General features: G+C 44.3%; 1 protein-coding gene and 1 long non-coding RNA gene across 4 annotated transcripts in view; one reads left to right on the top strand and one right to left on the bottom strand.

The window, feature by feature from the left end:
* Positions 1–22,652, bottom strand: part of LOC139556933 (proline-rich transmembrane protein 3-like) — a 44,846-nt gene extending 22,194 nt beyond the window's left edge. Inside the window, exon 1 of one of the 2 annotated variants that reach the window (XM_071371092.1) lies at positions 22,376–22,652. The gene's annotated coding sequence lies outside the window, so the exon portion shown is untranslated. The other variant, XM_071371093.1, reaches the window with a different exon arrangement.
* Positions 242–3,044, top strand: LOC139556927 (uncharacterized). 2 transcript variants are annotated; one of them, XR_011671311.1, is made up of 3 exons: positions 242–548; positions 957–1,515; positions 1,639–3,044. It is a non-coding gene; the product is annotated as an uncharacterized lncRNA (long non-coding RNA). The 2 variants fall into 2 exon arrangements; XR_011671310.1 differs by lacking the exon at positions 242–548 and having other exon boundaries at positions 563–1,515.
* Positions 22,653–24,224: the final 1,572 nt, after the last annotated feature.

Here is a 24,224-nt window from a genome sequence, read left to right as displayed (position 1 = left end):
GGCAGAAATGCCTTCTTGAACATTTGAACTTTCATGTGCCTTAATAACAAACTAGTATGCCATCTGTAAATACGAATAAAGTTGTTAAATTAATAGACTAGTTGGTTTAGCCACAGAAAAAGGCAGGAACCTTCCCGCTAGCCATGATTGGCTGAGATAATGAGTGGGCTGGACATGCCGAGAGATGAGTTTTGGATTGGTCTGCCGTCTTCTGTCTTTAAAATTAGCTGCAGTTTTTTCTAAAGACACAACGTTAGACATGGAGAACTGCAAATGTGTTGCTAATGCTCTCAATAACATTTCTGCCCTGAATTTATCAGGCGCTATCGACAAAGGTCAGTGGGAAAGATTGTAATGGACTACTTTCAGGAGGATGATCGTACCATGTTGTCTCTCTCTGACTCTGAAGATGAATCAGACGATGTGAACCAGAGTGACATGACACCACGGGACATGCAAGCTGTACAAACAAAACGGAAACAACACAGGATGTCTTATTTAATGAAAGGGGTGGCAGTCTGTGGTGAAGCGTTCATCCATGTATACGGGTAAGAGTCTAGCTACAACACGCCTGGCCCTCCTCCACCAGTCATACAAGGAGAATGGTCTAATGCCTCCCATCAAAAAGAGAGCTGGCTCAAGCAAGCACTTGTTCAGAGTGAGCGGTCTGTCTACCAGAAGATGGTTGCTGACTGCAAGACCACCTGTCAAGACCTGCAGTTGTCTCTGGGGGCCCCTACTGAACCAGCAAGCAAAGACAACAGGATGCATTACAGCTTTGATTTCCTCCTTTATACTGATTAAGGACAGAGATGGAGAGATACACACACACACAAAAAATATATATAATATATAATTGGGAAGTAGGCAAATACCTTTCACTGAGCTGTGTAAAGACAGACTGACGGGTGAGACAATACATTTTATTTATTTTTATGTTATTTTGTTGTTTCCAGGTGCACTGTCCTTCTGACCCTATGCAGCCAGGTCCCATCTCCTTTTTAAATCCTCACTAGTGTGGTGTCTGCTGTGAAGGAATACCACAACAAGTCAACTACTTGATTGATGAAGGCATGTCATCCAGCAAAGGCAGCAGCACAGTCATCAACTACATGCACCATTTCTTCACCAACTAGATTTGGGGAAACACATGTGGACCTGAATTGTGATAACTGCAGTGGACAAAACAAGATCAAGTTTGTGCTCTGGTATAGAGCCTGGCGGACCATGCACAAGCTACACCACAGTCGGGACCTTCACTTCCTGATCACAAGCCACACCAAGTTTGCCTCCGACTGGTGCTTCGGCCTCATCAAGCAGCACTTCAGAAAGATCTGAGTGACCACTTTGTCTGAGATTGCTGGTGTTGTGAAGCACAGCACTGAGACGGGTCAACATCCCACAGCTGGTTGGACTGGAGGATGGCACCGTGCTGGTTGAAAGCTATGGCTGGCAACAACACCTGACTCTGTACTTTAGGCCGCTGCTATAGATCAAGCAGTGCCAGCACTTCAGGTGAATATCATTTTCATTGCATTGTATGAGGTTATTATTCTTATCTAACCTTGGGAGGTGAATTGATGTTGTGCAAGGTTGTAATGTCTTCTCAATTTTATTTTGTTATTTCCTGTTTTAAAGCTTCGATGCTCTGGAGCCTGGTGTTGTTGTCGCCAAAGAGTGTTCAGACTCAGTCGAGGCCATGTTTCAGCTGCTGTGCAACGCTGACATCCTTCCTGTCATAGATGGTCTGCCTGTACAAGCACCACCTGGACTGGACACAGCTAGACAAACTTATATTTTTGAGAAGTGTGAGAGAAATCACAAGATTATGTTATAATACTGTTATTGCATCAAATGGTTGTTTTATGCAACAGAATACAGTAATCCCTCGTTTATCGCGGGGGTTACGTTCCGAAAATGACCCGCGATAAGTGAAATCCGCGAAATAGAAAACTTTTTTTTTTTTTACAATTAGCAACTATTACATGTATACAAATACAGTGACTCACGTGTAGGCCGTTTCACTGCTCTTCAGACTGGGCCGCTGCATCCTGACTGCGCTCTGCAGTGTTCTCTTCTTCTGAAGCCCGCGGTGCAGGTGTGTTTGTTCGGGAGAAGAGCATAGTGATAGGCAGCTGTTGTCGCTCTTTTTTCTTCTTTGCAAAAAGATCCTTGTACACCGACATGCCACCATCGATTACGTTGGAGAACTGTAATGAACGGCTCATCAAAGGGTCCCATTCCTCAGCTACTCGCTTAAGTTCAGTGGCCATTCGCACCATGGTTGCTAAGCGACCAAGCGTTAGTCCTTCCTTCCTTCCTGGCCAACTTAATGTAAATTTGCCAAGCTGTTTTATGTACGTACACATAACTGCACGAGACGACAAAATGATAGCACAATTCGTAGCATGTTTTGATACAAGAAGCGGGAGTGAGTTTTTAGCGAATCAGAATGCAGAGCACAATGCACCAAAAAAAAATAAAAAATGCATTATGAAAATCCGCGAAATAGCGAATCCGCGATAAGTGAACCGCGAAGTGGCGAGGGATCACTGTAATGGGTTGCTAGAACACTCATCTGTGTGTGTTCTACTGAGGATGGGCCTCTGGGAGATTTAACACTGACAGGAGATTTACGATGTCTTTTGGGTGATAACACCTAAAGAGACTGCATTCCATAGCATGAGTTAATGTTTCTGTTCAATAAGGTACCAGGGAGAGATGGCTCGGGGCCAGACCCTGGTTTTTACACAATGAAAATAGTTTTTACAGCAGATGCTGTCTGCTGTGAATTATAAGTATCTTTCATACAAATCTTAACCTTGTGACTCATTCCATACATCTGTTGTTTGTCATGTAGACTGAAGTGGGTGTATCTTGGCTATAAAATACCTTTATCTAGGGGCTCTCAACGAATCACCAAAGAGTGATTCGTCGACCAGCCATCATTATTGTAGAGCACTCAATCGATTCACTTTATATGTGTGTGTTGTATTGACCTGCTCCCTTATTAATAAGTGAATAAAGATTTAGTTTAAGTATGACTCTGACTTGTGTGATAATTTTGTCTCTCCTCATTTGAGAGTAAATAAATTATATACCACAGAAGATCAGGGAATTTTGCAACGAAGAGGCTATAGACATCACATACCCTGCACCAAAGTCAAGGGCAGGACAGAAACAGGCTCTCCAAATATAGATTCCATTGTTCATGTGTATTTCGGATGGACCAGTTCATCACTGGGGGCGAGTTCCCAGTGATCAGCACTATCTGCAGTGCCTCTATTCACATGACTCTCTCCTAACACAAACGCCATACGTTGTTGCTACTATTTATTATTTTATCCAGCTGCTCAGCCACTTTACCCCTGATTGTATGCATATAAATAGCTCATCTATCACTGATATCGTTATTGATATTGTTCTTGTACATTATATACTGTATATTATTTTGTTCTTTCTACTGGCATCGACACTTGTTCTTTTTTTCTTTATATTGACACTATCTATTTTTGATATTGCTACTATGCAAGTAACCATTTGTGACCCGTTTCTGTCAAGCCCTGACCTTAGATATCTCTGTTTTCTATATATTTTGGTTAGGTCAGGGTGTGACTAGGGTGGGTACGCTAGTTTTTGTATGTCTAGGGTTTTTGTATGTCTAGGGGGTTTTGTATGTCTATGTTGGCCTGATATGGTTCCCAATTAGAGACAGCTGTTTATCGTTGTCTCTGATTGGGGATCATATTTAGTTAGCCATTTTCCTCATTTGTGTTGTGGGATCTTGTTTTTGTATAGTTGCCTTGTGCACTGCAATACTGCATATTTGTTAGATTCTTTGTTGTTTTGTTTTAAGTTTCACTATTAAAGCATGTGGAACTCTACGCATGCTGCACCTTGGTCCGATTCTTTCAATGAACGTGACAGTTTCAGGAAACTAGGCGTATGTCGTGGGTCACTACTTCACAGGTGAGCCGTTCTAATGTAAACTTTTTTTTAAATCAAAATGTGTTTTTTTGGCAGAAATTCCTTCTTGAACATCTGAACTTTCATGTGCCTTAATAACAAACTTGTAAGTCATCTATAAATACAAATAAAATTGTTAAATTACGAGCCTAGTTGGTTTAGCCACAGAAAGAGTCAGCAACCATCCAGCTAGCCATGATTGGCTGAGATAATGAGTGGGCTGGACATGCTGAGAGATGAGTTTGGATTGGTCTGCCATATAGCACGCTTCTGTCTTTTTGATCTGCTCAGTTTGTCTAGGTAGTCCTGTCTAACGCGGCTTTAATTTTTTTTTTATTGTGTAGTAAAACTACATAAGTGTTTTGAAGTTTTGAAACCAGTGGAATTAGAGTATGATAGCTAAGGAGATGGCGAAAACACCTGTCACCGGATTATGTCTTCAAACTAAGGGTAACCATGGCATCTGACAGGAGACGCGTCTATCCATGAATGATGTATATGGGTAAGATAGTCTAGCTAGCTACATTTTCAGATATCACAAGTTTCTAATTTTGACAGAAAGTGGTTTATTTCAAGTTAAAGTGTACTGTTAGCTAGCTAGCTAGCTAATGTTATGTGTATGATCTTATTATTTGTATCTCAGAGCCATTTGCTTGGCTAACTATAGACAAATGTTAGCTAGCTAACATTGAACCTGGTTGGTTAGCTACCTGCAGATTCATGCAGGGTAGTAACATCATGAGTTGGGATTATGGTTCATTGTTTACCTAGCTAACTAGCTACATGTCTTAACAAAAGACTCCACTATGCAAGTAACCATTTCGGGTGCGTTCGTAAATTCAGTCTGGCCATCAACTCCGATTTCAGAGCACTCTTGTCTGAGTGTGCCAGAGCGAAGAATAACTGATGAATTTACAAACGCTCAACACCTGTTCAATATAGCCAGTGTCAGTAAATGTATGCAAAAAATGGCATTCAATTGTTACCAGCAGCACAGTTACATTCACAAATGCTCTGGATATCATGAAAACACCCTAACCAGCTCTGCTAGGGCGAGTAAAATGTTAAGAGTGGGCTGTTTTCTCATTTGTGTCTGGAAATAGCAACCTATCCAGTGTTAGCCAGTTAGCTTGGGTGCTTGACTGCCATTGTGCGGTCAAGACGTTCTGATCAACCCTACTCATTGGCCAGACTGTCCAGTGTGCGCTCTGAACACTCTGAGAGCGAAACGCTCTGAATTTGTGAACAGACAATCTGACAGCACAGTTGCAGTCACAAACGCTCTGGATAACATAACAGCCTAACCAGCTCTGCTAGGGCGAGAATGTTCAGTGAACTGTTCTCTCAGTTGTGTCTGGAAGTAGCTAGCACGTTAGCTTGGGTGCTTGACTCCTGTTGTTAGTACAGAACACTCGGATCAACCCTTTAAGAGATGGGTTGGGCTAAAGCTTAAGATGGTGTGAACGATGCTGAATGGGTGTGGACAAAGAAGGGCTCTCCAGTAGTACTACCAAATCATTCAAAGGCCATTTTCCCAAAAGTGGGTTTACAAGTTTATCAACTTTCAAAGCAGAATTACATTCCCATTGTTCCTCAAATGCAGTGAATGATGTACCATTTTGTAGCTCTGGGTCTCTGCTTTTATCCGATGTAAAAAACACAATTTCAAATTTTGCTACATAACACCGAATCAAGACAGTCGGTCACAATTGTTAGACTCCAGCCACCCAAGCTGTTCTCTCTGCTTCCAAATGGCAATGGTACTGGAGCATCAAGTCTCCCGCCAACAGGTTCCTGAACAGCTTCTACCCCCAAGCCAAAAGACTGCTAAATAGCTAACAAAACGGCTACACGGACTATCTGCAATGATCCTTCTATTGAATTTTTGCACTCTCTCTATGCACATTCTACCTACACACACACACACACACACACACACACACACACACCACACACACACACACACACACACACACACACACACACACACACACACACACACACATAACACACACACATTCATACTGACTCTACATACATGCACACACAGTCACATACAATCACCACACATACTGATGCTACTCTGTTTATCATATATCCTGATGCGTAGTCACCTTACCCGTATACATATCTAACCCTACCACTCCAGTATCCCTGCACATTGTAAATATGATATTGGCACTGACCCTGGAACTTTATTTATTTGTATTTAACCTTTATTTAACTAGGCAAGTCAGTTAAGCAGAAATTCTTATGTACAATGACGGCCTACCAAAAGGCAAAAAGGCCCCCTGTGGGGAAGGAGGATTAAAAATAAATAAAATATAAATATAGGACAAAACACACATCACGACAACACAACACGACATAAAGCGAGACCTAAGACAACAACATAGCAAGGCAGCAATACATGACAACACAGCATGGTAGTAACACAACATAACAACAACATGGTAGCAACACAAAACATGGTACAAACATTATTGGGCACAAATAACAGCACAAAGGGCATGAAGGTAGAGACAACAATACATCACACTAAGCAGCCACAACTGTCAGTAAGAGTGTCCATGATTGAATCTTTGAATGAAGAGATTGAGATCAAACTGTCCAGTTTGAGTGTTTGTTGCAGCTCATGCCAGTCGCTAGCTGCAGCGAACAGAAAAGAGGAGCGACCCAGAGATGTGACCCTGTGACACGAGCTTACTTTCTCGTGTTCTTCTTATTTCTATTTCTCGTGTGTTTTGTTCTAGTTGACTTTTTAATAAAATTGTTATAGTACTACTGCATTGCAAGCAATAAAGGCATTTCACTGACAATAAAAATGTGAAACTTGTGTGTGTACCTATATAGAGTGGTGTTTATAGCTGTTCTGCTGTGCTGACTCAGAGGGCAGGTCACTGAATTCTCCCAGAGGTTTAAGCGGCACGACACCAGCACACACATAGAGGGGTGTGGTGTATAGTTACAGTGAGTCATGACACACGCACGTGCGCACACAAACACACAATCAAATGTGTACACACACACGCAATCACACACACACAGACCAGACCTTAACCTGCAATTTAAATGCATTTAAATGCAGAAAGCCTGCATAATGACCAGAGCAAAGGAGCAAAGTTGGTTTCACTCCTCCAATGCAGATGGGCACTACTGTATCTCTCTATTTGTATCTCTTTATATCTTACTGGTACCTTGTATCTCTCTTTCTCTTAGCCTCTTGACACAAAACCTCTCTTCTCTCTAGTACAGTTGAAGTTGGAAGTTTACATGCACCTTAGCCAAATACATTTAAACTCAGTTTTTCACAATTCCTGACATTTAATCCTCGTAAAAATTCCCTGTCTTAGATCATTTAGGATCACCATTTAATTTTAAGAATGTGAAATGTCAGAATAATAGTAGAGAGAATTATTTATTTCAGCTTTTATTTCTTTCATCACAATCCCAGTGGGTCACAAGTTTACATACACTTAATTAGTACTTGGTAGCATTGCCTTTAAATTGTTTAACTTGTGTCAAACGTTTCGGGTAGCCTTCCACAAGCTTCGCACAATAAGTTGGGTGAATTTGTCCCATTCCTCCTGACAGAGCTGGTGTAACTGAGTCAGGTTTGTAGGCCTCCTTGCTCGCACATGCTTTTTCAGTTCTGCGCACAAATTTTCTATAGGGTTGAGGTCAGGGTTTTGAGATGGCCACTCCAATACCTTGACTTTGTTGTCCTTAAGCCAACTTTGGAAGTATGCTTGGGGTCATTGTCCATTTGGAAGACCCATTTGCGACCAAGCTTTAACTTCCTGACTGATGTCTTGAGATGTTGCTTCAATATGTCCACATAATTGTCCTTCCTCATGATGCCATCTATTTTGTGAAGTGCACCAGTCCTTCCTGCAGCAAAGCACCCCCACAACATGATGCTGCCACCCCCGTGCTTCACTGTTGGGATGGTGTTCTTCGGCTTGCAAGCCTCCCCCTTTTTCCTCCAAACATAACGATGGTCATTATGGCCAAACAGTTCTATTTTTGTTTCATCAGACCACAGGTTATTTATCCAAAAAGTACGATCTTTGTCCCCATGGGCAGTTGTAAATCGTAGTCTGGCTTTTTTATGGCGGTTTTGGAGCAGTGGCTTCTTCCTTGCTCAGCGGCCTTTCAGGTTTTGTCGATATAGGACTTGTTTTACTGTGGATATAGATACTTTTGTACCTGTTACCTCCAGCATCTTCACAAGGTCCTTTTCTGTTGTTCTGGGATTGATTTGCACTTTTTGCACCAAAGTAACACACAGGCACAGTCAACTTAGTGTATGTACACTTCTGACCCACTGGAAATGTGATACAGTGAATTATAAGTGAAATAATCTGTCTGTAAACAATTGTTGGAACAATTACTTGTGTCATGCACAAAGTAGATGTCCTAACCGACTTGCCAAAACTATAGTTTGTTAACAAGAAAATTGTGGAGTGGTTGAAAAACGAGTTTTAATGACTCCAACCTAAGTGTATGTACACTTCCGACTTCAACTGTATATGTGAACTATCTTTTTCTATTTCTCCCAGCCTCTTTCTACACTTTCTCTCTATACCTCGATTACAAATACTATCTGTTCAACTGAATCTCTACAGCTCTGAATCCATAGCAGTAACATTGGCTGAAGGTGATGCAGTATAAGACAGTGGCAAAGCTGCCCAGAGGCTCCTACAGTGCATGATTACACAATCATATCAGTACCACTCCATGCTGTCATTCTGTCTAATCCACTCTTAAAAAGGGAAGTGCTATTGAGTCAGAGGATGAGGTAGTGACGGAACAGGGTGAGTTGTTCTGGTTCCAAGCACCTCAGGGTGTGGAACACAGCAATAACACACCTGATCAAACGAATGGATGGGTTGAATCAGGTGTGTTAGATCTGGGCAGAAACAAAAGCATGGACTGGAATGGCTCACCCCCAGGTCTTATCGAACATACCCCTTCCTTCACTGTGGCATCCTCTGACTCAAAATCCCCTCCTCTATCCACACTGCCTGAGTTTGTGACCCACAGAGGGGGGTGAAACTACCCCAAGGCACAGATCAGCTTACCCTCACCAAATCCTAACATTAACCAAAAAACTGACTTAGGATCAGTATCTGGGGCAACCTCATCTTACTCCTTATGACTCATACTACATGCCTCTTGTATAACAAATACGCCTCATTCTCTAACTCACATGTAGAAGAACAAATATCTGTGTGCTAATCTTGACGTGTGTGTTTTATGCTCGTGAACAACACACGCGTGAAGTGGTTATGGGAGTGACACATGTGAGTAAGTATGTTTAAGGATGCCGTGTGTGCGCGCGCATGCGCGTGTGTGTGCACCATCATGGAAGAGAGTGAACATATGAGAGCCAGTGTTCATGCATGTGTAGAATTGTAAATCTCAACGGAGATCTTATTAATTTTTATTTGATTTATTTCACCTTTATTTAACCAGGTAGGCTAGTTGAGAACAAGTTCTCATTTGCAACTGCGACCTGGCCAAGATAAAGCATAGCAGTGTGAACAGACAACACAGAGTTACACATGGAGTAAACAATAAACAAGTCAATAACATGGTAGAAAAAAAAAGAGAATCTATATACAATGTGTGCAAAAGGCATGAGGTAGGCAATAAATCGAATAATTACAATTTAGCAGATTAACACTGGAGTGATAAATCATCAGATGATCATGTGCAAGAAGAGATACTGGTGTGCAAAAGAGCAGAAAAGTAAATAAATAAAAGCAGTATGGGGGTGAGGTAGGTAAATTGGGTGGGTAGTTTACAGATGGACTATGTACAGCTGCAGCGATCGGTTAGCTGCTCAGATAGCAGATTTTTAAAGTTGTTGAGGGAGATAAAAGTCTCCAACTTCAGAGATTTTTGCAATTCGTTCCAGTCGCAGGCAGCAGAGAACTGGAAGGAAAGGCGTCCAAATGAGGTTTTGGCTTTAGGGATGATCAGTGAGATACACCTGCTGGAGCGCGTGTTGCAGGTGGGTGTAGCCATCGTGACCAGTGAACTGAGATAAGGCGGCACTTTACCTAGCATAGCCTTGTAGATGACCTGGAGCCAGTGGGTCTGACGACGAACATGTAGCGAGGGCCAGCCGACTAGGGCATACAGGTCGCAGTGGTGGGTCGTATAAGGTACTTTAGTAACAAAACGAATGGCACTGTGATAAACTGCATCCAGTTTGCTGAGTAGAGTATTGGAAGCTATTTTGTAGATGACATCGCCGAAGTCGAGGATCGGTAGGATAGTCAGTTTTACTAGGGTAAGTTTGGCGGCGTGAGTGAAGGAGGCTTTGTTGCGGAATAGAAAGCCGATTCTTGCTTTGATTTTGGATTGGAGATGTTTGATATGAGTCTGGAAGGAGAGTTTGCAGTCTAGCCAGACACCTAGGTACTTATAGATGTCCACATATTCTAGGTCGGAACCGTCCAGGGTGGTGATGCTAGTCGGGCGTGCGGGTGCAGGCAGCGAACGGTTGAAAAGCATGCATTTGGTTTTACTAGCGTTTAAGAGCAGTTGGAGGCCACGGAAGGAGTGTTGTATGGCATTGAAGCTCGTTTGGAGGTTAGATAGTACAGTGTCCAAGGAAGGGCCGGAAGTATATAGAATGGTGTCGTCTGCGTAGAGGTGGATCAGGGAATCGCCCGCAGCAAGAGCAACATCATTGATGTATACAGAGAAAAGAGTCGGCCCGAGAATTGAACCCTGTGGTACCCCCATAGAGACTGCCAGAGGACCGGACAACATGCCCTCCGATTTGACACACTGAACTCTGTCTGCAAAGTAGTTGGTGAACCAGGCAAGGCAGTCATTAGAAAAACCGAGGCTACTGAGTCTGCCGATAAGAATATGGTGATTGACAGAGTCGAAAGCCTTGGCCAGGTCGATGAAGACGGCTGCACAGTAATGTCTTTTATCGATGGCGGTTATGATATCGTTTAGTACCTTGAGCGTGGCTGAGGTGCACCCATGACCGGCTCGGAAACCGGATTGCACAGCGGAGAAGGTACGGTGGGATTCGAGATGGTCAGTGATCTGTTTGTTGACTTGGCTTTCGAAGACCTTAGATAGGCAGGGCAGGATGGATATAGGTCTGTAACAGTTTGGGTCCAGGGTGTCTCCCCCTTTGAAGAGGGGGATGACCGCGGCAGCTTTCCAATCCTTGGGGATCTCAGATGATACGAAGGAGAGGTTGAACAGGCTGGTGATAGGGGGTGCGACAATGGCGGCGGACAGTTTCAGAAATAGGGGGTCCAGATTGTCAAGCCCAGCTGATTTGTATGGGTCCAGGTTTTCCAGCTCTTTCAGAACATCTGCTATCTGGATTTGGGTAAAGGAGAAGCTGGGGAGGCTTGGGCGAGTAGCAGCGGAGGGGGCGGGGCTGTTGGCCAAGGTTGGAGTCGCCAGGAGGAAGGCATGGCCAGCCATTGAGAAATGCTTGTTGAAGTCTTCGATTATCACGGATTTATCGGTGGTGACCGTGTTACCTAGCCTCAGTGCAGTGGGCAGCTGGGAGGAGGTGCTCTTGTTCTCCATGGACTTTACAGTATCCCAGAACTTTTTGGAGTTAGAGCTACAGGATGCAAATTTCTGCTTGAAAAAGCTGGCCTTTGCTTTCCTGACTGACTGCGTGTATTGGTTCCTGACTTCCCTGAACAGTTGCATATCGCGGGGGCTCTTCGATGCTATTGCAGTTCGCCACAGGATGTTTTTGTGCTGGTCGAGGGCAGTCAGGTCTGGAGTGAACCAAGGGCTATATCTGTTCTTGGTTCTGCATTTTTGTGAACGGAGCATGCTTGTCTAATATGGTGAGGAAGTAACATTTAAAGAATGACCAGGCATCCTCAACTGACGGGATGAGGTCAATATCCTTCCAGGGAACCCGGGCCAGGTCGATTAGAAAGGCCTGCTCGCAGAAGTGTTTTAGGGAGCGTTTGACAGTGATGAGGGGTGGTCGTTTGACCGCGGACCCGTGGCGGATACAGGCAATGAGGCAGTGATCACTGAGATCTTGATTGAAGACAGCAGAGGTGTATTTGGAGGGCAGGTTGGTCAGGATAATGTCTATTAGGGTGCCCATGTTTACCGATTTAGGGTTGTACCTGGTGGGTTCCTTGATGATTTGTGTGAGATTGAGGGCATCAAGCTTGGATTGTAGGACTGCCGGGGTGTTAAGCATATCCCAGTTTAGGTCACCTAACAGAACAAACTCTGAAGCTAGATGGGGAGCGATCAATTCACAGATGGTGTCCAGGGCACAGCTGGGAGCTGAGGGGGGTCGGTAGCAGGCGGCAACAGTGAGAGACTTATTTCTGGAGAGATAAATTTTTAAAATTAGAAGTTCGAACTGTTTGGGCATAGACCTGGAAAGTATGACAGAACTTTGCAGGCTATCTCTGCAGTAGATTGCAAATCCTCCCCCTTTGGCAGTTCTATCTTGACGGAAAGTGTTATAGTTGGGTATGGAAATCTCAGAATTTTTGGTGGCCTTCCTAAGCCAGGATTCGGACACGGCAAGGACATCAGGGTTGGCAGAGTGTGCTAAAGCGGTGAGTAAGGCAAACTTAGGGAGGAGGCTTCTGATGTTGACATGCATGAGGCCAAGGCTTTTTCGATCACAGAAGTCAACAAATGAGGGATGTTCACATACTTACATTTAGATGTTAAACATAGCTGAGAAAACAAGACTATAAAAGACACCGAAATTGATGGTTTTAAGGCAAGCTTCCCATCCGAAACAGTTCGGAACAGTGAGTGCATATATTATGACAACATTTTGAGACATTTTTGTTTGTTTTGGTCTTCAGCAAGGTTTTTCTTTCAGCTGTTCGTATACACAAACATTTTCTCGAGGCAAGCCGAAGTCGGTAGCCAAAGTCTACTCCCCTTCCTCAGTGATTGGTCAACAGTAGGGATTCCTCAATGAAGTGTTTTCATGCAACAACATCAAAAAATGACTTTAGAAATACTGCACCAAACATATCAGTTAGATGTAAAAGTGTGCCACTCAGATTTCCTCAGCAAAAACTTAAAAACATTTATTGATTAACAGTAGATTAATTCTGACTATTTTGAGGAAGTGTATACTGGCTACAGTACTATTTGGTGTTTTTTCAAGTTTTTCAAGCGAAGGTCTTTTAAGGGAGTATGCGAGAACACTCGTTCGGCTAGGTGCCAGCCAAACCGAAGCATCCGACGCCTTTAGCGAGGTATAGTGAAAGAGAGAAACACAGAAAAAGAGAAACACATAGAGAGAGAGAGAGAGAGAGAAAGAGAGGGTAAGAAATAGTTATGTCTCCATCTACCACCTCCTCCGAGTAGTATCACTGTTTATTTTCCTTCTCCCACTCAACCATCTGTTTTTCTCAGACTCCAGCCTTCTATTGGCCAATCCACCTACAAGGAACCACTGTTCCCCTGTTCAGGTGGTGTTATTTCAACATGGTTGTGTTTTACACACAAGCTGTGGGAGGAGAGATAGAGAGATAAGCAGAAGCAGAATAGGAGGATGTAAAACATAGTTTAAAGGGGTATGAGTTGAGATCACAGTGGAAAACAGAAGAACATGTTCGATGTGGAGGTTAGAGATGTGCCTTCAGAAAGTATTCACACCCCTTGACTTTTTCCACATTTTGCTGTGTTACTGTAATGCGTGTATATGGGAGGCGAAGTCAAGTGCAGGAGAACGGTGTATAATAAACAGGCACACTTTAATACCGGTTACCAACTGACAGCACATAACACATACAAGTGCCAAAAACACGGTCTAAAACAAAATTGCAACGCCTGACAATCATCCACGTAACAAATAACAATCACTCACAAATACAACATGGGGAACAGAGGGTTAAATAATAAACAAGTGATTGGTGAGTGAAGCCAGGTGTAATAAGACAAAGACAGAACAAATGGAAACTGAAAAGTGGATCGGCGGTGGCTAGAAAGCCGGTGACGTCGACCGCCGAACGCCGCCCGAACAAGGAGAGGGACCGACTTCGGCGGAAGTCGTGACAGTTACAAAAGGGATTAAAATGGATTTAATTGTAATTTTTTTGTCAACGATCTACACAACGATCTAGAAAAATGCTAACATTTGTACAATAAAAAAATAAAAAAACACTAATATATATTTTGATTAGATACACTACATATAAGTATTCAACCCCCTGAGTCAATCCCTCGGCAGTGATTATAGCTGTGAGTCTTTCTGGGTAAGTCTCTAAGAGATTTCCACACCTGGATTGTACAATAAATGCACATTAATCTTTTTTTAATTCTTAAAGCTCTGTCTAGTTAGTTGTTGATCATTGCTGATTTGCATGTCTTGCTATCACGTTTCCGGTAAGACCCAGATGCAGACAACGTCGAATTAACAACAGTTATTTAATCCAACAGGGGCAGGCAAAAGACAGGTCAAGGGCAGGCAGGCGTCAGTAATCCAGATAGGTGGGGCAAAGGTACAGGACGGCAGGCAGGCTCAGGGTCAGGGTAGGCAGAGGTCAGTAATCCAGATAGGTGGGGCAAAGGTACAGGACGGCAGGCAGGCAGGCTCAGGGTCAGGGTAGGCAGAGGTCAGTAATCCAGATAGATGGGGCAAAGGTACAGGATGACAGGCAGGCTCAGGATCAGGGCAGGCAGAAAAGGTCAAAACCGGGATAACTAGAAAACAGGAACAATCAAGAGACAGGAACAGAGGGGAAAACGCTGGTAGGCTAGACAAAACAAAATTAACTGAAAACAGACAAACATAGAACACAGGTATACATGCACAGGGGATAATGGGGAAGATGGGCGACACCTGGAGGGTAGTGGAGACAAATCAGAAAGACAGGTGAAACAGATCAGGGTGTGACATCTTGCCATAGATTTTCAAGCCTATTTAAGGTAAAATTGTAACTAGGCCACTCAGGAACATTCAATGTTGTCTTGGTGAGCAACTCCAGTGTATATTTGGCCTTGTGTTTTAGGTTACTGTCCCGCTGAAAGGTGAATTTGTCTCCCAGTGTCTGAAAGCAGACTGAACCAGGTTTTCCTCTAGGATTTTGCCTGTGGATAGCTCTGTGCATAACTCCTTTATCCTTGCCGGTGACAAGAATACCCAAAGCATGATGCAGCCACCACCATGCTTGAAAATATGAAGAGTGGTACTCAGTGATGTGTTGTGTTGGATTTGCCCCAAACATAACACTTTGTATTCAGGACAAAGTTATTTTTTTGCAGTTTTACTTTAGTGTCTTATTTCAAACAAGACATGTTTTTGAATATTTAAATTTTCTTCCTGCTTCCTTCTTTTCACTCTGTTAATTAGGTAGTATTGTGGAGTAACTACAATGTTGTTGATTCATCCTCAGTTTTATCCTATCACATCCATAAAATTCTGTAACTGTTTACAGTCTCATGGTGAAATCCCTGAGTGGTTTCCTTCCTCTCCGGCAACTGAGTTTGGAAGGACGCCTGTATCTTTGTAGTGAATGGGTGTATTGATACACCATCCAAAGTGTAACTAATAACTTCACCATGCTCAAAGGGATATTCAATGTCTGTTTATTTTTTTACCCATCTACCAATAGGTGCCCTTCTTTGCGAACCATTGGAAAACCTCCCTGGTCTTTGTGGTTGAATCTGTGCTTAAAACGCTCAACCAAGGGACCTTACAGATAATTGTATGTGTGAGGTGCAGAGATGAGGTAGTTATTTAAAAATCCTGCTAAAAACTATTATTGCAGACATAGTGAGTCCATGCAACTTATGTGACTTGTTAAGCACATTTTTACTCCTGAACTTACCTAGGCTTGCTGTCACGACTTCCGCCGAAGTCGTGCGGCGTTCGGCGGTCGACGTCACCGGCCTTCTAGCCATCGCCGATCCACCTTTCATTTTCCATTGGTTTTGTCTTCCCTCACACCTGGTTTCAATTCCATCAATTCCATGTTGTGTATTTAACCCTCTGTTCCCCCCATGTCCTTGTCCGGAAATGTTGATTGTACTTCCCAGGAGTCACGTATATCCCCTCTCACAGGCGGAGACGGAGGCTATGGAAACATATGTCTCTGAATCCCTGCGTCAGGGGTACATTCGGTCCTCCACTTCACCCGCCTCCTCGAGTTTATTTTTTGTGAAGAAGGAGGGAGGTCTGCACCCGTGTATTGACTATCGGGGTCTGAACCAAATCACTGTGAGGTATAGGTACCCGCTACCTCTCATAGCCATAGCGATTGAGTCAATGCACAGGGCGCGCTTCTTCACCAAACTAGATCTCAGGAGTGCTTACAACCTGGTGCGTATCCGGGAGGGATACGAGTGGAAGACGGCTTTCAGTACCACCTCAGGGCACTATGAGTACCTCGTCATGCCGTACGGGTTGATGAATGCACCATCAGTCTTCCAAGCCTTTGTAGACGAGATTTTCAGGGACCTGCACGGGCAGGGTGTAGTGGTGTATATTGATGACATTTTGATATACTCCGCTGCACGCGCCGAGCATGTGTCCCTGGTGCGCAGGGTGCTTGGTCGCCTGTTGGAGCATGACCTGTACGTCAAGGCTGAGAAATGCCTGTTCTTCCAGCAGTCCGTCTCCTTCCTAGGGTATCGCATTTCCACCTCAGGGGTGGAGATGGAGTGACCACATTTCAGCTGTGCGTAATTGGCCGACTCCCACCACGGTAAAGGAGGTGCAGCGGTTCTTAGGTTTGCCAACTACTACCGGAGGTTTATCCGTGGTTTTGGTCAGGTAGCGGCTCCCATTACCTCACTGCTGTAGGGGGTGGGGGGTACGCTTGCAGTGGTCTGCTGAGGCGGACAGGGCTTTTAGTCACCTGAGGGCTCTGTTTACCTCGGCTCCCGTGCTGGCCTATCCGGATCCCTCTTTGGCGTTCATAGTGGAGGTGGACGCGTCCGAGGCTGGGATAGGAGCTGTGCTCTCTCAGGGCTCGGGTACACCACCGAAGCTCCGCCCCTGTGCCTTCTTCTCGAAGATGCTCAGCCCGGCGGAGCGAAACTATGACGTGGGGGACCGGGAGCTGTTGGCTGTCGTCAAGGCCTTGAAGGCGTGGTAGTGTGGGAGCTGGACACGGACATTGAGCAGGCGTTACGTGCAGAGCCCACTCCCGTCCAGTGTCCCGCTGGGCGTCTGTACGTCCCGTCTACTGTTCGTGACTGGTTGATCTATTGGGCCCACACGTCACCCTCCTCTGGTCATCCTGGGATCGGTCGGACAGTGCTCTGTTTGAGCGGGAGGTACTGGTGGCCTACCTTGGCTAAGGACGTGAGAGTTTATGTTTCCTCCTGCTCAGTGTGCGCCCAGTGTAAGGCTCCTAGGCACCTGCCCAGAGGTAAGCTACACCTCTTACCCATTCCACAACGGCCTTGGTCGCACCTGTCGGTAGATTTTCTGACCGATCATCCACTCTCACAGGGTAACACCGCGATCCTGGTCGTTGTGGATTGTTTTTCTAAGTCCTGTCATCTCCTCCCTCTGCCCGGTCTCCCTACGGCCCTACAGACTGCGGAGGCCTTGTTTACGCATGTCTTCCGGCACTACGGGGTGCCTGAGGATATAGTGTCTGATCGAGGTCCCCAGTTCACGTGTAGGGTCTGGAAGGCGTTCATGGAACGTCTGGGGGTCTCGATCAGCCTTACTTCAGGGTTTCACCCCGAGAGTAATGGGCAGGTGGAGAGAGTAAACCAGGATGTGGGCAGGTGTCTGCTGTCCTATTGACAGGACCGGCCGGGGGAGTGGGCGGCGTTCGTGCCCTGGGCTGAGATGGCACAGAACTCGCTTCGCCACTCCTCCACTAACCTCTTCCTCCGCCCCCTCTGGACATCGGGGGGGGCCCCGGCGTTCTCCGTTCGCACCATACTGGATTTGAGGCGCCGGGCGAGGGGCCTTTAGTATCTCGTGGAGTGGGAGGGGTACGGTACGGAGGAGAGGTGCTGGGTTCTGGTCGAGGACGTGTTGGACCCTTCAATGCTGCAGGAGTTCCACCGTCTTCGTCCGGATCGCCCTGCGCCTCGCCCTCCGGGTCGTCCCCGAGGCCGGTGTCGGCGCGCTACTGGAGCCGTACGTCAAGGGGGCGGTCGACGTCACCGGCCTTCTAGCCATCGCCGATCCACCTTTTATTTTCCATTGGTTTTGTCTTGTCTTCCCTCACACCTGGTTTCAATTACATCAATTACATGTTGTGTATTTAACCTCTGTTTCCCCCATGTCCTTGTCCGGAATTGTTGATTGTAAGAGTTTGTGCACGTTATGTCTGGCATGCGAAGGGTTTCGTCCCATTGTATTTATTTATTGTTTTTGTTCACTGTGATTTTTATTATTAAACTGCACCGTTGTAACACAGTCTTTGCTCTCCTGCGCCTGACTTCTCTGCCACCAGTAAGCATGCATTACACTTGCCATAACAAGTGTTGAATACAAACACGTTTCAGCCTTTTTTCCCCATTAATTTGTAAACATTTCTAAAAACAGAATTCCACTTTGACATAATCAATTTTAAATTCATGCTGCAACACAACAAAATGTGGGGAAAGTCAAGGGGTGTGAATACTTTCTGAAAGCACTGCTATCTCTTCTACAAATAGAGAAACAGGTGCAAACTCTTATTTCCAAAACCAAATGGGTTCCAAAAATCAGGATCTCTAAAGTGAATTCCTTTCAGCTCAAACTAAATGTCTGAATCTAAAAAACCAAGCCGTACATCGTAGCAAGCCAAAATACTTCTCCAATTCTGAATGAAATCTCTGTTCCAGATTCAACTGAAATTACCACATATCATTGCCATTTTTGACCCACACGTTACCCAGATTGACATTCACACACACACAAACTCTCTTTCTCTATATTTCTTGCACACACATACACATTTTTGTCAGATTCCAGAGAGTGAGGGTCTGAAATTTCCATACATTTTAGTGACTATTTCCAGGAACAGAGACTAGCCTATTTGTGGACAGAGGGATCTCTGAGTTTGTCCGAGAAAGCCCCAGTCTGAACAGCGACATACTGGCCTCCATGTGTGTGTGTGTGTGTGTGTGTGTGTGTGTGTGTGTGTGTGTGTGTGTGTGTGTGTGTGTGTGTGTGTGTGTGTGTGTGTGTGTGTGTGTGTGTGTGTGTGTGTGTGAATGGGAGTCTGCAGAGTCTCGAATGTGAAGGTGGCACAGGAAGACTGGAACTGGAACTGGACAGAAATAATGTGACAGAGAGAGAGAGAGAATAAGTGGGAAACTAAGACGGGGGGAGAGAGAGAAAGAGAAAAGATAGGAATAATGATCAAGAGCCTAATAATAGCAGACATGTGGACAGTGGGAGAGAAAGTGAGAATCAAGAGAGGAGTACGAGGGAGGCATAGAGCTAGACGACAGCTATAGACAGAGAGTGTAGTGAGAGAGTGATAGAGAGAGAGAGGGACAGACATATAGTACTAGAGAGCTGTGTCATGAAGGGACACAGCGATTCCACAGTCCAACAGAACAGTTCAAGTATTACTGCCTTTTATTATACATGTATGGCCTGTTAGCATGCCATGTAGGGGAGAGGTGAGAGGAGTGTGTGTGTGTGTGTGGTATGTATGGGGTAAAGTAACTCACTCACAGTGTTCCCAACAACTCTGATTACCTGTAGTGCCCTATCTCTGTCTCAATACCATGTTGAGAAAACATGTGGCGTAATAAATACATGAACTGTTTGAATGATCCAATAATAAGCGATACATGCAGTATTTGTGCACCTACAGTATCATGACAGTTATCGCCATAATGTGAACTATTTAAGGACCTGGTGAAAGGCACTCTATTACGGATATAGACACACCATCATGAACCAGCACTAAAGGTTGTTGACCCTCTGCCACTTTGTCTATGGCTATAACCCTGTCCAATGTGACTTTGACCACACAGAAGAGTCAGTCACATGATGAAGCCTTAGAGAGGTGTTCATTGGTCCACTAAGTTAGGCTTGCTATCGTTGCTCCAGAACCAATCATCTGAGTCCCGCTGTCCCGTTTTGATCTCTGGATGAGGAATATATTCGGCTAGGTCTGAGGTGGACATCTTTCTCTAATGTTCTCCTCTTCTGAGATGAGCCACAGTTCACTCGAACAGGGAGGTATTTTAACTGCAGATAGACACTGATGCACGCACGCACAGACACACACACGGGTCAAATGTGGGTCGTCTTGGCAACACTAATGAGTGAAGTATACCCATGGAACCCCCAAACCTACATTTGCTGTGACCACGACCAGTTTAGATGTGAATGCAGAAAGAGCAGAGAGACACACAGAAAACACACTCTATTTGGCAGACTCTTGACTGATTGAAACAGCTGATAGTAATGGAATACTGAGGAGTCTGCCAATCCCAAAATGAGTCACTGACATATCAAGAGAAAAACTGTTGATACACAACCAAATGTTGAAATTGCACCTTGGTGTATTCTACTATTCTTCCTTGCTTATGTCGCTTATGACTACACACTTATTCTGTCTGTTGTTCTAAGTGTTTCGTAACCATTCTCAATGTTCTGCCTGTGTTCTGTCTGTGCCGTATTCTGTCTATCGCTCTGTCAGTATAGGTTTTTCGGGTTTGTTGTGACTAATGTCCTCTGCCTGCTGTGTGTTTTGTCAGTCAGATATGTTAACTATTCTGTCCTGCTGAGCTGCACACTTTACTGGAGATGATTACTACATTATACCAATTATTCTGCCAGCTTCACAACCCACTCTGGCCTAAAAGACGACAGAATGATGAACTCCTAATAGATTAAACATATAGCAGTTGGCTATGATATTCCATACCTTCAAGGTGTTCTTGAGTGTGTACAGTATGGTCTGCACGTGTCCGCAAATTTGAAAGCCCTTCCAAAACACTTTTCTAAAATAAAAGCATCAAAGCAGACTGTAAATCCTCTCGGGCAGAAGGCTATTTTTGGAGGTTGATAGCTGTTATTCTAGTCGGTGGATCGCCGTGTTTTTGTTTCTCTTCGCAACACAAGCCGTCTTGGCAGGGCTCTGCATTCAATCCAGTAGCACTCACAAGCAGCTTGCCTGAGCGTTTATACGATCCAGAGGCGCATTGGCACGGTTTCTCCCCCCTTCCTTCTCTCCCTCTAACCTGTCCTCCCTCTGCTGGATTCAGCTGCTGCTGACGTCCTGATGAGAAGCAGGTGGATCTGCCCCTACTAGGCTTCGGGCCTTGGTTGGGCAGCCCTTGTAAACACAGCTAGGTCACCCGTGATACAAGTAAGTATTTTATTTAACCTTTATTTAACTAGGCAAGTCAGTTAAGAACCCTAACGAGGACGACGCTGGGCCAAATCTGCGCCGCCCTATGGGTCTCCCGATCACGGCTGTTTGTGATACAGCCCGGGATCGAACCAGGGTCTGTAGTGACGCCACTAGCACTATGACGCATCCATGTCTGTGGACATTGGGAGATGAAGTGGAAATCGCCCACTAGGGGCAACAATTAGCATCTGTCTATGATTCAAAAAGGTTGCAAGATTGAATACAGCTATTTGAGATTTTAGTCTTTAGCCTATCCCAAACCTTAACTCTTACCTTAACCATTCAGAGTTCATGCCTAATCGTAACCTTAAACACTTGTGTCATGTTTAAGAAACATGGATGAATGTATAATTATGACATGAGACTGTGAGATCTAGTTGCATAAACACACAACAGGCTGCCAGCTAGAGGACAGACCTCAGTTTCAAAGGAGCACGTGTAAACCACACACACACACACACACACACAACTTGTGCACAACAACTTGTTGCTTGCTCTTTCAACGAACCATAGGCTATTTGTGCATTCCACATTTACAATCAAGATCTCAATCATATTCTCATTGTGTGTGTCCAACTCACCCCTTCTCTTTCTTATAGTAAATTGGGCATCTGGGTCTGTTAGTATTTAAACATGAGTAGGACGTCGTGAGGAAAATAGTCTGGCGGAGTATCAGGTGGCCTATCATCGCATCATTGGAAGGAGAGGATCGTCTTTCCTTGGCCGTTTTTTCCCGAAAGGTTGGTCTAGGCTACAGAAGGCTATCCCAACTGGCAGAGAATGTCCGCAGCAGCCTGCCCCCACGGTGCACGACAGCTCAGAGATTCCCAACGATAGAAAAACGACCACGGCCACTCAAATATTTCGATTTCATTCATTCATATTGACAAAATGTGGCACACATAGCCCGAAATAATAAACTCATAATATAAAAGGCATATGAATATGGTATCTTTAAGCGCGCATGTATGGCTAAGTCACCAATTAATAATTCATAGCCTGTAGTAGGCCTATCGGATTTTCTCCTCTGGTCATACAGTTTTTTTAATGTGTTTCAAACTCGCCTTTCATCATTCACGATTTACCTGCGCTCCTGTGTCCTGTCCTCAGATATTACGTCCTCAGCGTCAGATTATGACTCGGGCATGCATGTCGCCACGGGTACGGATGCGTATCCACAGCCCTCTGTCTCACGCTTCCACCTCTGGTGAGTAGCAAGCTATAGGCTAAAATATAACAAGTCTTCTGTTGATTTTGACTTGGATTCCCAACGCCCAGTTCTCTCTACGATAAATCAAACCAGCAGGAGCAAGCGCGCTAACTCACGCACCCTTCAGATTGCTCCGTCTCTCGCTGCCTCTCTCTTTCTCCCTCCCCCTCCGGTTTACATGCATATCAACATGATTGCTTCCAACCGCCCGGCGCAATTACTATTACACAATTGCACAAGCACAGAGACCAGGGCCCACACCAATAAATGTGCCTACAATTACATTCCCAACCTTCCTTGTGAGAAAAACTGACCTCACATTTTCCACTCATATACATTTAATCTAGACAGAGCTATGCTTTCACCTTTTAACTTTGTTTTCTTCTTCTCTGTCTCTCTCTTGACAGTAGTAATAATACACTCATACAGGTCTTTCTTTTGCTGTGGTTCAACCTTTTTTTATGTTTATTCATTATGATAATTCCGTTATTAAATATTTGATGTTATCAGCATACTGGAAGACATTGCAGTGTGATGATGGCATGAGTGGATCTATAATATTGACTGACTAAAGGTGTGAGAAAATAGTTCTGAAGCCAATGTAGCGTGGTTCATTCTGCGTTGTGTACTTTTAATTAGGACGCTGCCACAACTGACGGTCTGCCAGTTGAATTCTTTTTATTTGCCCTGCACACGAAGAGACAACACACATTATGTTAACCCTTGGCGCAGTCCTAGCTCTCAGGCACCTGCGCAGGCACATGGACACTCACTCAAACACTGTCCCAAGTACTCACACGTTACAATAGATACTCTAGTTAGCGAGCTTTGTGAAACTTGTTAACATAAGTCTTTATATCATCCACATTGTAACAAACGTATGGTAGCATAACAGTACATTGTGTAACATTATGACGGTTTTATATTAAGTGCCTTGTTGCAAAGCGGATGCATGTTTTGGAATATTTTTTATTCTGTACAAACTTCCTTCTTTTCACTCTGTCAATTAGGTTAGTATTGTTGTTAGGCAATGTTGGCAATGTTGTTGATCCGTCCATGGTTTTCTCCTATCACAGTTAATAAACTGTTTTAAAGTCACCATTGGCCTCATGGCGAAATACCCGAACAGTTTCCTTCCTCTTCGGCAACTGAGTTAGGATGGACAACTGTATCTTTGTAGTGATTGGGTGTATTGATACACCATCCAAAGTGTAATTAATAACTACACCATGCTCAAAGGGATGGATATTGAATGTCTGCTTTTTTGTACCCATCTACCAATAGGTGCCCTTCTTTCATTGGACACCTCCCTGGTCTTTGTGGTTGAATCTGTGTTTGAAATTCACTGCTCGACGAAAGGAACCTTACAGATAATTGTATGTGTTGGGTACGGAGATGAGGTAGTCATTCAAAAATCACGTTAAACACTTATCCACACAAAGTGAGTCCATTACAAGACATTTCAGCTTTTCATTTTTTATTAATTTGTAAAAAAATAAAAATACTTTGACATTATGGGGTATTGTGTGTTGGCCAGTGACAAAACAAATATAAATGTAATCCCTTTTAAATTCAGGATGTAACCCAACAAAAATATGGAGAAAGTCAAGGGGTGTGAATAGTTTCTGAAGGCAACGTATAGTATTATACTGTACAGACACAGAGACTGTAATGGGGTTCCATCCTCTTGTCCCTCCAGATCTGATGAAACTCAATGCTGGTGG

Source organism: Salvelinus alpinus, chromosome 28 (assembly GCF_045679555.1).
Source record: "Salvelinus alpinus chromosome 28, SLU_Salpinus.1, whole genome shotgun sequence".
NCBI classification, from domain to species: Eukaryota; Metazoa; Chordata; class Actinopteri; order Salmoniformes; family Salmonidae; genus Salvelinus; species Salvelinus alpinus.
Note: the sequence above shows the minus strand (reverse complement) of the source record. Positions and strands in the feature narration are given on the sequence as shown.